General features: G+C 45.9%; 1 protein-coding gene across 3 annotated transcripts in view; it reads left to right on the top strand.

Moving 5' to 3' along the window:
- The first annotated feature begins 1,621 nt into the window (after positions 1 to 1,621).
- The window catches only part of LOC137642033 (acidic mammalian chitinase-like), an 89,410-nt gene continuing 77,908 nt past the window's right edge, over positions 1,622 to 13,123 (top strand). The window contains exon 1 of one of the 3 annotated variants that reach the window (XM_068374596.1): positions 1,622 to 1,722. The gene's annotated coding sequence lies outside the window, so the exon portion shown is untranslated. Of the gene's footprint in view, positions 1,752 to 13,123 lie in introns of all 3 variants that reach the window. The other 2 variants (XM_068374605.1, XM_068374611.1) reach the window with 2 other exon arrangements.

Below are 13,123 nucleotides of genomic sequence, written 5' to 3'. Positions count from 1 at the left end.
AAAAATTGGCTTATTGAGAAAGTCTTTTAAGATATTCGGTGATCAATCTATTCTGAAGAAGTGTTTTAATTCTTTTATTCTACCTTGTTTTGAGTATTGTTCTCCTGTCTGGTCTTCAGCTGCTGATTCTCATCTTAATTTGTTGGACAGAAACTTACGGTCTATTAAATTTCTTATTCCTGATCTAGATATTAATCTCTGGCACCGTCGATCAATTAGTTCATTGTGCATGTTGCATAAGATTTTTCATAACTCTGACCATCCTTTACATTCAGATCTCCCTGGACAATTCTATCCTGTTCGTAATACTAGGCAGGCAGTTAATTCTAATAGCCAGGCCTTCTCCATCATAAGACTCAATACTACGCAGTACTCTAGAAGTTTTATTCCAGCTGTTACCAAGTTGTGGAATGATCTTCCTAATCGGGTTGTTGAATCAGTAGAACTTCTAAAGTTCAAAGTTGGAGCAAATGCTTTATTGTTGACCAGACGGACATGAGTCTTTTTATAGTTCATATATGACATTTTTGTTGTTGACGTTGTTAATAGTTTATATATGATATATCTCTTTTGACATTACTTTTTTTAGAATGATTTATTGTTAATTTGTTCTCTTCAGTTATTTATTTCCTTATTTCCTTTCCTCACTGGGCTATTTTTCCCTATTGGAGCCCCTGGGCTTATAGCATCTTGCTTTTCCAATGAGGGTTGTAGCTTGGATAGTAATAATAATAATAATAATAATAATACACACACACACACACACACACACACATATATATATATATATATATATATATATATATATATATATATATATATATATATATATATATATATATATATATATATATATATATATTTATTTATATATATATATATATATATTTATATATATATATATATATATATATATATATATATATATATATATATATATATATATATATATATATATATATATATATATATATATATATATATATATGTAGGCTCTAAACGAAGATATAATTAGGGCTGGGGGACTCAGAATAGGAATTCTATAAAGTAATCTAATCTGGAAATTGCTGCAATAATGAAGGGTGACTAAGGATTTAAGGATTTTTATTAACTCTAGCAACCCCTCTCAGGGTATGAGAGTACATTACAAAATATATATAATTATAATTTGACTTGAAATAATAGTACAAGATGGCAGTAAAAAAAAAGCAAAACTACTTATATTCACATATCTATACAATGCTGTACATATATCCGTATACCCATATATGCCATGTATAATGGGGACATGAGCCCATATGGACTAGATAGAAAACTAATATATAACTAAAACTGTTCTATTATTATATTTACAAATTTTGCTAGGTTACACAATTCTCTCTTATTTTCTACTTTAAACAATTGACTAAACTTTATACTATTTGTTCTAGTGTAATAATATCTTTTATATACAATTCTCTGGGGCTACTGAAATAAGGATACACCAGAGTATAATACTACTCATCGGCCAGTTCCCGGGTATTACACATTGGGCATGTTTTTTGGCCCTTGGGAAGCCGAGTATCGCTTATCAGCAACAGGAAGCAAATGAGATGTCACTAATAGAGGGCCGTTACATAATCGGCAGCTTACGGATACTACTAAATTGAACAGAATGTAAACAAACAGCAGCCATAGCGATATCCTTTTGCTGTCTAGCAGTTCACTATTATTTCGGTCACTGTAAGTATATCAAAGCTTCATTGCGTTTGGTAGTTATTATTTTAAGTGTTTATATCCATAAGATTTTCCTGATTCCAGGTTTTCAGGCTTACAAAAATTCTTGATTAGCTAGGATATCGGTTCCAGACTTACGGGGTAGGGCCCAGTCTCGTAATTCAAGTTAGGCTAGGAGATATGTTTGTAATCATAGGGTGAAATGTAGTTTTACTGCTAGTTCCGCTATTGCATCATGTTTCTATCTTAGCAATGATTTTATAGAGAAGATATTGCTCCTATCCCTGAACATCACCTTGAGTTTCACTTCATGTAGTACAAATGTTATATGGTAATATTATAGAACAGTACAATAATGGGTTAGTAGAAAATAAAGCTGTTTCATTGGGTATTTTGTGGTGTTTTGAACGTTTATGATAATGATTCAGGGTTGAAATTGATAGATTATGAGTTATGTTATGTTGACTACCCTAATGGAAAACCGGGGTGTATGTATGATAGCGGCCACCAGCATGAATGATTACGAATAGCTTAGGATGGTAAATTTGTATTGTATTACAGGGTGTTATTTCGAACAGAAAATATATGTTTTCCTAAAGTAAATAACGTGATTTAACCGAATTTGACCTTCATTTCAACCGCAAACAAACAGATCAACCAATCCGGCTAACTTCAAGTTGCCGAATTGGTTGCTGTTATTACGGATGAAATGAAGGTGAAAACCGGTTAAATCACGTTATTTCCTACAGGAAAGCATATATTTTCTGTTAAAATGGTTGAATATAATTACTGTTGTCATATATGTTGTGTAAAAATATTTAAATATAAGCACTTGTTCAACGGTGTCACTTCCCTTACAAATGTACTGCGAACGATAACATTAGCAACGTTACCAATGATGCACAGTGTTACCAACGTTGACGTATAGTACACAGAGTTACCAACGGCACGATGACATTACTAATGGTAGCAATGCTAGATATTTCCATACGTATTTTAAATAATTTTTCCATATAAGTTGTAGTATGACAGGTCACAAACCTCAGGTATTTACAAAGAACGGTAAAATTCTCCATGTTACGAATGATACACAGAGTTACCAACGGTACGGTGACATTACTAGCGATAGTAATGATAGATATTTCCATATGTATTTTAAATAATTTTTCCATATATAAGTTTTACACAATATATAAATAGCACAAAAAGGGCACAGAACCTAACAAACCTACCTAACCTAACCTATGAGTTCCCCGGTCACAAAACACATATAATGACTATCGAGGAATGACGTACCTTTACAAAAAAGACGTCAAAACTTGCGGGTCACGGGAGGGTGAGATTGACGGTTTAACTCCTATGACAAGGATGAGGATGGTTGTGGGGCCAATGTTTATGTAAAAAGTGGTTTGCAAATAATATTATCTTTCATGGAAGTAAACGACTTTTTCCATGGCGTTTCTTTTTGGTTTTAGGTATGTTAGTTTCGGTATTACAATAAAACATGTGAATGACTTTCCTGTAAGATAGGAGGGAACGCACTTAGGGCACTGTAAGAGTTGAGGAATTACGTTGCATTCTTTCAGGAAATTATCAACATTGGTTGAAAAATCATAAAATCACCATGGAATTTAGCAAATGCTTTTAGGTACGGAATACTGCAGCCGTTACAAGGTTCTATAACTTCCTCCATCGCAAAATACGAAAAAATAAATCTCACTTGAAATGACGGACACCTTACTAGGACAAAGGTTTCAAGGGAAAAGGATTTGGTGGAAGGGGTATGAATAGACCACTCAAAGAGATAAAGGAAGGGTGGTAGGGAAATATCAGTTGACAAACCACTTGTGTAAACTTTGAAAACGTATCGGTTCGTGATTGATTAAGGGAAAAACAACGGAGTCTAGAGGGTAAACATGAATGAACTAAATAAGGAAACTAGTCCAGAGAAATTATTTATGTGAAACCGGGGAGTGAAAACGAAATAACAAAAGAAATAAAAACAATATCGGAAGATAAAATGGAATGTATGATAAATAATATTGAATGGGAATATAAAATGAGATGATTTTACCATGAATGAACTGTATAGGGAAACTAGTTCAGAGCAAGTATTTATGTGAAACCGGGGAGTGAAAAGGAAATAACAAAAGAAATAAACCCAGTATAAGAAGATAAAATGGAATGTATGATAAATAATATTGAATGGTAATATAAAATGAGATGATTTCAAAAGGTATACAATAATAAAATGAGTAATTGGAGGGGGAAAAGCTTCTGCGCAGGGGAAGGGATTTTTGCGCAGGTCGAAAACTGGTATGCACGAACGTACGTACGGGTGCTAATGTTAGCATGGAATGCTAACATTTGATCTACATCAGACGTTGGCAGCACTGGTTACTGTATTTTTTCATGAAATCTTTCCAACGGCGCCTCCAAAGTTTATCCAGATATACTGTACTGTTTTGTATTTTCTCCGATTATAATACATTCAAGAAGGTAATGTATAGAGAAGAAAAGGCTTGTTTTACGTTTATATATCATTTCGCCAGTATGATTTCCCCACCCAAAGCCCCGAGTTCCCACTGGGGGTCCCCCATTATCGTAGTATATAGATGTATATATATTTCTGAAACTATTCATTTGGGACGGGAACGAGTGTCATTTTCGAAGAGAGAGTAATTTTTTCTATAAGAAAAAGTAGTTGTTTTCCTAGGTTACATTGCCCTGTAATACACTACAATAAAACCCTTAGGGTACAGCAGTATAGGGGGTTCGCAGTGGTCGTTAGACCCACCCCCCCCCTCCTTTTAGGTGAGTAGGTAAGGTCACGGCTTGTAGGTTAGGTTAGGGGGGAAAGTTTAGGTTAGTTTAAGTCCATTTTCAATGAACATGTAAGGAACTGGCCACTGATATACAAAGGCTTCAATAAAAGTGTTACATTGGGTATTTTGTGGTGTTTTGAATGTTTATGGGAGCCATTGTATATCAGCGGCCAGTTCCTTCCACTTGAACTAAAATTGACATCAACCAACCTAAATTTCCCCCCTAGCCTAACCTACAAGCTGTGTCCTTACCTACTTACCTAACGGGGGGAGGGCTAACGCCCCCATGCAACCCCTCTTCCACTGCTGTATTCTAAGTTAGCTGCAACCATGCATACAGGTGGCAGCTATCATACATTTACCCCTGTTTATGATAATGATTCCTGGTTGAAAGTGATAGTTTTGAGTTATGGTGAGTTTACTACCCTAATGGAAAAATATTTGTTTGCACTAGGTATTGTCATTAATTAAGTTTGAAACTCCATAAAATATACCATGTACCAGTCTAATTGTATGATACTTGACTTAACTTTTTAAAACTTTGTTGTACCCGCTAGTCCTCATCATAAAAACCTGTGATTGTAATTAAAAAAAACAATTACACATTTAAATAAGGGTGAACTGTAGCTTTGCATTTCAGCCTCTGTTCAAACATGGGCTTGACTTCCATTTCCCATTATCAGACTAAATATATCAAGCAAACATTTCTATCCTAACCTGTCATTATTAAAATTATAGATATAATAATAGTTATAATTAAATTATATTTCCCAATATTGAAAACAAATAACCAAGAAGTTTAGAATATAAAACATTGGGCCCTTTATTCTGTTCGAACAAGTAACTGAATTACCAAGTGGAAGGAGGCTCCTGTGGCCTGTGCTAGGTGACAGAAGGAACAAACTGATATTTTTTTATTAAAATCTGTAACCTTGTCAATAGAGGTTTCTGCCTGTAACATTCAATTCAAAATAGCGTTTGTTCCGTAACTGACATACAAATCACGCTATTTAATATGGGTTATTACTTTCGGCGTAGCTGAAATGACGAGCCATTAGAATTTTAACGAGGGTTTACTACCCCACCGCTAGTTAGCGGGGGGTAGGGAGGGTAGCTTGCTATGCCCCCTCCCCCCTCACACACACCTGTGCTTGAGCTCACTTTGCTCTCGGCTCGGGTGGTAGTCTGGCGTATCCGCTGTCACCCTCGCCTTCTTTGACAGCCATTGTTAATGCTTTTTGCTTTTCCTTTGACAGGTGTGCGTGAAGTTGGACTCTGCTATGCGAAAGTGTCCTGGATTACCCGACCGCCCTTGTGGCACGTAGGCTATATGTCGGGGGTCGATACGGACCCTCACACCCTATGTCCTTATTGTAGGGGCCAGCGGTGTGATAGAAATAAAGTGTGTGGTGAGTGTAGGGAGTGGTCTACCTCCCAGTGGGAGAGGTTTTCTCGGCGCCGGAAGAAGAAGTCCAGACGGGATATTTCTCCTTCGAAGGTTTCTTTGAAAGGAGAAAATCCCAAGGGCTCTTCTTCCGAAGCTCCCACTCGATCGGTTTCTTCTGAGAAACTGTCGAGAGGTAGCGTAGGCCATAGTTCTGTTGCCCGATCTCGGGGTTTGGGAGAGTGAGTTGCCTCCCATAGCGAGGCAGCTCCTCCTCCTCCCCCGCAGGAGGATTTAAATATTCCTGTAACTAATGATGATTTTTTTCAGCTTTGGGCTTCCTTGGGGCTTGAGGGTTCGCCCTCCAAGGAAGCCTTGTTTGACATGATCAGGTTGGGGGCCGCTGTCAAACAATCGCCGACTTTAGCAGAGGTTGATCCTCTGTCTATCGTCGACGTTGTCGTGGCAGAGGCTTCCGATGAGTTGCCTCAAACCCCTGCTCGTGATGATCCTGATGTAGCTGAAGGCTTTGTTCCTCCCTCTGCACATCCTTCGAGGGAAGAACTAAGTCCAACGGTCTCTCCTGCCGGTGATTCTCCCCCTCGGGGGAGTTCACTCACAGAGACTTCTCTTCGGAGGGCTGCTAATGGTCAGCCCGCTGACCCCATGGCCCCCAGAGGGTGTATAAGGCGTAAAGCCCGCCCTCCTCTTCGCCGTAGAGGCCTTCCTCCACCTCACAAGGGTGTTAGGAGGCGCCTCTTCGGTTCATCGTCACCGCAGTCCGCCGCTGAGGAACCTTGCCATCGTTCCCCGACTCTCCCAGCTACAACCCTGGACCTCTCTGCAGATCGTTCGCAATCCCCTTTGGTGGAAGGTCGTCCTTACAAAGGGCACGCCAACCTTCCACCCGTCAGACCTGCTGACCTGCCGTCGCCGTTCCTGGCTGCTGACGCGCTGTGGGCGCCAACGCATCCCGTTGTAAAGGGGGCAACGGTCCCTTCGGGGCATCAAGGGCGTATGCGCAAGTTAGTGCATACGTCTCTTACGCGCCAGAAGAAGCTCCTGTTAAAGCGCACCAGCGCTCACCTGCGCGTCAGCGCTCATTGGCAGAAGAAGCTCCTGTTAAAGTGCGCCAGCGCTCACCTGCCCGCCATTGCGCTACTGCACGCCCTCATCCTGCTGCGCGCCATGCACGCCTTTGTTCTACTGCGTGCCAGCGCTCGCCTACACGCCAGCGCTCGCCTACACGCCAGCGCTCGCCTGTGCGCCAACGGTTTCCTGCGCCCCCACGATCTTCTGATCTGGGCGCAGGGGGGAAGTTAACTTCTTCTCCTGCTCGCTGGCGCTCACCAACACGCCACCGATCGCCAACGCGCCATGGGTCCCCGCCTGCGCGCCATCCCTCGCCAGCGCGCCTTCGCGCGCAGTCTCCGACGCTCTCCCACAAAGTTGCGTACGCACGCCCTGCGCGCCCACGCCCATCACCACAGCTGGATGTGCGCTCTCATGCGCGCCCGCGCGCAAGGGATGTGTCTCCTGCGCGCCCGCGCCCAACGTTATCACCCGCACGAACAGTCGCCTTCGCGCGCATGAGCGCTTATCCATCCTCCAGCGCGCCCTCTGCCTTCGCCAGCCCGCGCCCCTGCGTGCCATCGCTCGCCCGCGCACGCCCCTGCGTGCCATCGCTCGCCCGCGCGCGCCCCCTGCGTGCCATCGCTCGCCCGCGCGCGCCCTCGCCATCACCCTCGCCATCGCCCTCATGCGCGTGCCAACATTCGCCCGCACGCGCGCGTGAACATTTTCCATCCCGCAAGCGTCAGCACGCTCCCCAGCGCGATCCTCAACCCACGCGCGAGGCTGCAAGACAATGCACGGCCAGGTCATCATTGTCGCGTGTCCCCCCCACCCCCGCAAGCACAGAACAGCGCGCTTACCGGCGGGGGGGAAGATTCCGGATAGGTCCAGGGACTTTTCTTCTTCTTCATCTTTTCAGACGAACCCCCCTTTGGTAACTCATCCTAGGGATTGGTCGATCCCCTTCCCTCCAGAGGAAGTTTCTGACAGCGCATCTGTCAGTCAGCAGCCTTGGTTTGGGTCCTTGGTCAGAACGGTCATGCAGGCTTTTAAGCCTGTTCTCTTTGAACTGGGCCACAAAACATTGGCAGCTTCTACTCCCCTGAAGAGGAAGAGAGGAATGTCGAACGTGGTAACTTCTCCGAGGCCGAAGCTGACTCCTCGAAAGTCCTTGAGGAAGGCCTCCTTATCCCCTTAGACTTTCACTCCCTCTCCTTCTGACGAAGTTTTCCCGTCCTCAGGGGAGTCACGCGAGGTGAGGTGTTCCCCCATCACACCAATGAGGGTAACCCCACCTCGCGCTGGAAAGTCTTCTCGAGTAGGGGTGGAGAAGAGCCTCCCACCATCGTTGTTGGAGTCCTGCATCCCTCCCAAGAGGGAGTCGAAGGACTCCAAGACTTTGCCGAAGTCATCGTCAAGGCTTAGACCGGAGCCAGCCAAACACTCAGAGAACGTCCACGAGTCCCCCCAAGAAGAGCCTTTGGGGACAGGAGACTTCGCTGTTAGCCCTTCAGGAGGGGAGCTACAGGAGTCAGAGCATGCGTTCTGGCAGGTTCTGACCCTTATGAGGAATCTCAATGGGTTTGCGGATCCAGAGATTCCCCCTCGTGAGGGCAAAGACATGGTCTTGGACCTAGTCTTTGGGACTCAAAAACCCTCAAAGGCTAGTGCGGCTTTGCCCTAGTCTCAAGGGGTTAAGAGTGCCAGAGACAAGGTCGAAGCCCAGCTCTCTGAGCTTGCCTCCTCCAGCCGATCCAGCGCCAGCAACAAATCCTCCCACCTCCTCGTGTCCAACAGAGGAGGTACTTTGACATCGTTGAGGAGACTTGTTTAGCTCTTCCCCTGCACCACTCTTTGGAAGATCTTACCAGGGGAGTCCCTCTAAAAAGACTCCAATCTGCAGGTCTCGTTCTCGGCGACGGAGATCCTTAGCCAGGAGAAGATAGCGAAGTGTGCCATGCAGGCAACTTCGTGGCTGGACATCTGGCAAGGGTCCCTAGGCATCCTGTTACGTTCATAGGACTTGTCCAAAGAAAGTTCCAGGAAGGCCATGGAGACTTTTTTACTCTCTGGCAGTCGTACGATCGAGTTTCTAGCCCACCAAGTCTCGAACTTGTGGGCTAATACCATCTTGAAACGTCGAGATGCGGTGTCCGAGAGATTCCATCAAAAGGTCCCCAACACCGAGATCAGCAGGCTCAGACATTCTTCCGTTATGGGGAAGAACTTGTTCGAGCCTAAGAACGTGGACCAGGCGTCTAAGAGGTGGAGGAAGTCCAGCCAGGACTCTCTCCTACATAGGGTTCTAACATCGAAGCCCTATAAACCTCCAGCACTCCAGCAACCACGTCCTACCGAGACCACGAAACCGGCAGCTGCAGCGAAGACGACAGTGTCTGAGCCCTTTCCTGTCAAGGACAAGAAAGGCAAAAAGTCCTCCAGGGGAGGAAAGAATCCTAGAGGGAGCGGCCGAGGCCGCAAACGCTAGAATTGGCAGTCCCCCTGCATGTCCACCAGTGGGGGGATGCCTACAAAGTAGCACGAACAGGTGGCAGCAACTCGGGGCCGATTCCTGGACGATTTCCATAATCAGTCAAGGATATCGCGTCCCGTTCGCATCATCTCTACCTCCCCTGACAGCGAATCCAGCGTCGTTGAGCTCCCTTGCCATGGGATCGGCAAGGGGGCAAGCCCTTCGGGCAGAAGTCCAGACCATGTTGAAGAAGGGTGCTCTCCAAGAGGTCCTCGACGGGTTCCCAGGCTTCTTCAGTCGACTCTTTCTTGTAAAGAAGGCGTCTGGAGGCTGGAGACCAGTCATCGACCTCTCAGCTCTGAACAGGTTTGTCAAGCAAACTCCGTTCAGCATGGAGACCGCAGGCACGGTCAGACTTGCAGTGAGACCACAAGACTTCATGTGTACACTGGACCTGAAGGACGCGTACTTCCAGATCCCAGTCCATCCATCTTCATGGAAGTACTTAAGATTCAGCCTAGACAACAAGGTGAACCAGTTCAAGGTGCTGTGTTTTGGTCTCTCCACAGCACCTCAGGTTTTCACCAGAGTGTTCTCCCTAATATTGTCGTGGGCACACAGGATCGCCATCCGTCTCCTCCGTTATCTGGACGACTGGCTGATCCTAGCAGACTCGTAGTCAGCCCTTCTTCGACACCGAGACAAACATTTTGGACTTTGCCAAGATCTGGGGATCATGGTAAATCTCGAGAAGTCCTCTCTGCTTCCCACTCAAAGACTGGTATATCTAGGCATGATCATAGACACCAATCTCCACAAAGCCTTCCCATCAGACGACAGGATAGCAAGGCTAAAGAGGGTCGCAAGTCTTTTCCTCAGACGAGAAGAGCTTCCAGCCCAATCGTGGTTACGTCTCCTCGGTCACCTCGCATCCTTGGCTCGTCTAGTTCCCAACGGTCGCCTCAGGATGAGATCCCTCCATTGGCGACTCAAGTCTCGGTGGAATCAGGGTTACGATTCCCCGGACGTCATGATCCTTATGGGTCCTGCAGAACAGACGGACCTTCAGTGGTGGGTGACAGACGAGAGCCTACGAAGAGGAGTGGATCTTCTCGTCCTCCCCCCGGATTTGATGCTGTTTTCGGACGCCTTAAAGAAGGGGTGGGGGTCCCACGTTCTGTAGCACAGGACCTCAGGCCTATGGTCAGAATCAGAAAAGTGCCTCCATATTAATCTGCTCGAAATGAAGGCTGTATTCCTGGCCCTTCAACAGTTCCAACAATACCTGGCGGGTCACTCTGTGGTGGTGATGAGCAACAACACCACAGTAGTGGCTTACATCAACAAGCAAGGAGGTACCTTTTCAAAGCAGCTATCCCATCTCGCAGTAGAGATACAGAGATGAACCGAAGCCCATTCGATTCCACTATCGGCTCGCTTCATTCCAGGCAAGAGGAATGTGCTCGCCGACAGTCTGAGCAGAGCGTCTCAGATAGTGAGTACCAAGTGGTCTTTGGATCATCTAGTAGCCAACAAAGTCCTGACTTTGTGGGGTTCCCCGACTGTGGATCTGTTCGCTACAGCGCTGAACTTCAAGCTTCCGCTGTACTGCTCCCCAGTTCCAGATCCCAAGGCGCTCTGGCAAGATGCCTTCCAACAACGGTGGGACAACATCGACGTATACGCCTTTCCCCCGTCTGTCTGATGAGGAGGGTGTTCAACAAGACCAGAATATTGGTCAATCTTTCGATGACCCTTATAGCTCCGCTATGGCATCACGCGGAATGGTTTCCGGACCTTCTGCAACTCCTAACGGAACTTCCGAGAGAACTCCCTCCACGACATGAGCTACTCAAACAACCACACGCCAACATCTTCCACAAAACCGTAGCTTTGCTACGACTTCACGCCTGGAGACTATCCAGCATCTCCTCTCTGAGAGAGGATTTTTGCAACAAGTTGCGGTCAGGATGTCTGGACACCTGCGAAGGTCATCCGCATCTGTCTACCAGGCAAAGTGGGGAGTCTTCTGTGGTTGGTGTCATGGAAGGGGTATCTCTTCACTCGATGTCACTATTCCAGCAATAGCGGAGTTCTTCATGTATTTGCGGGAAGAAATTTGACTTTCAGTCTCGGCGGTGAAAGGCTATCACAGCCTTAAGTCTAGCCTTCAGGCTCAAAGGAGTGGACATTTCTTCCTCGCTGGAACTTTCCCTACTCATACGAAGTTATGAACTTACCTGCCCTCAGTCGGAAGTGAGACCTCCATGGAACGTGGTTCGAGTTTTCAGGTCTCTTAAGAGACCTTCCTACAAACCATTACAACTGGCTTCAGTTCGCCACCTAACTTGGAAGACGGTGTTCCTACTAGCTTTGGCCTCGGCCAAGCAAGTCAGTGAACTTCATGGTCTCTCTTATGACATCGCCCATTCAAGGGGATGGTGGGAGGTAACGTTCAGATTCATCCCTGAGTTTATTGCTACGACTCAGAATCCGGGAGTGCCGGACCCTCGGGTCGACTCCTTCCAGATTTCGAGTCTTCGTTCTGTAACAAATGACCCAGACCATCTCCTACTTTGTCCAGTAAGGAGTCTGAGGCTATATCATAAAAGAATGGCTGCAGTTCGTCCCCAGGTGCAGGCATTGTTTGTGAGCACTGGGAGGACTAAGAGGAGGGTTGCCAAGAATACCATCTCGGCATGGATTCGTAGGGTGATCCATCTGTCCCTGAATCCAGACCCCCCTCCGTCACGTCGCCCTAGAGCACATGACGTCAGGGACGTAGCTACGTCCCTGGCCTTCAAGAAAAACTTTTCAGTGACTACAAGCTGGGGTGTGGAAGCGTCAGACGACCTTCACAGCCCACTACCTGCAAGACGTGACCCACAGAAGGCTCGATACGTTTTCTATCGGCCCTGTGGTGGCTGCACAATAGCTGGTTTAAAACCTCAGGCTCCTTAATGGACAAGTTGCAGAAGGTTGAAGGCATTGTTACCTGGTCTTAGTCTGCATGAAGGAAAAGGTATGTCTGGCCCTTATTCTTTTCTTCATCCTCCCCTCTCTTGGGGAAAGCAGCATCCTGGGTTCTCTGCACAGCTGACCTTGAACCACTGCAGGTAAACCATGTTTCCTTGTGTTCCTAGTATTAAGCTAAGACTGTCACGTCCCCATACCCTGACGAGGTGGTATTGGGAGAGTCCTAGCCTAAAGTTTCCTTCTAAAGGACTACAGGTTAACTTCCTAGGACGAGTGACACTTCATACCTTCACACACAGCTTGTGTAGGCCGCAGCCCTTGCGTAGCAAGGTTCTAGCGAGGTGCAGGGACTCCTTATTGTTAAGTGCTGACACACTCAGATACTGAGTCCCCGGGCAAAGCCAAAAGCCAGTACTGACTGGGACTTTCCACCCTTCCTAACGGGTGAGTCACCCATATTAAATAGCTGGTTTGTATGTCAGTTACGGAACAAATGACAAATTCGGAGATAATTTGTATTTTTCCTAACTATACAAACCTTAGCTATTTAATCAAACTTGCCCGCCAGCCCTATCCCCCTTGAAGTCCTACCTCTAAGCAAAGTGAGCTCAAGCACAGGTGTGTGTGAGGGGGGGTAGCAAGTTACCCTCCCTACCCCCCGCTGACTAGCGGTGG

The sequence above is a fragment of the Palaemon carinicauda genome, chromosome 1 (assembly GCF_036898095.1).
Source record: "Palaemon carinicauda isolate YSFRI2023 chromosome 1, ASM3689809v2, whole genome shotgun sequence".
NCBI lineage: Eukaryota > Metazoa > Arthropoda > Malacostraca > Decapoda > Palaemonidae > Palaemon > Palaemon carinicauda.
Note: the sequence above shows the minus strand (reverse complement) of the source record. Positions and strands in the feature narration are given on the sequence as shown.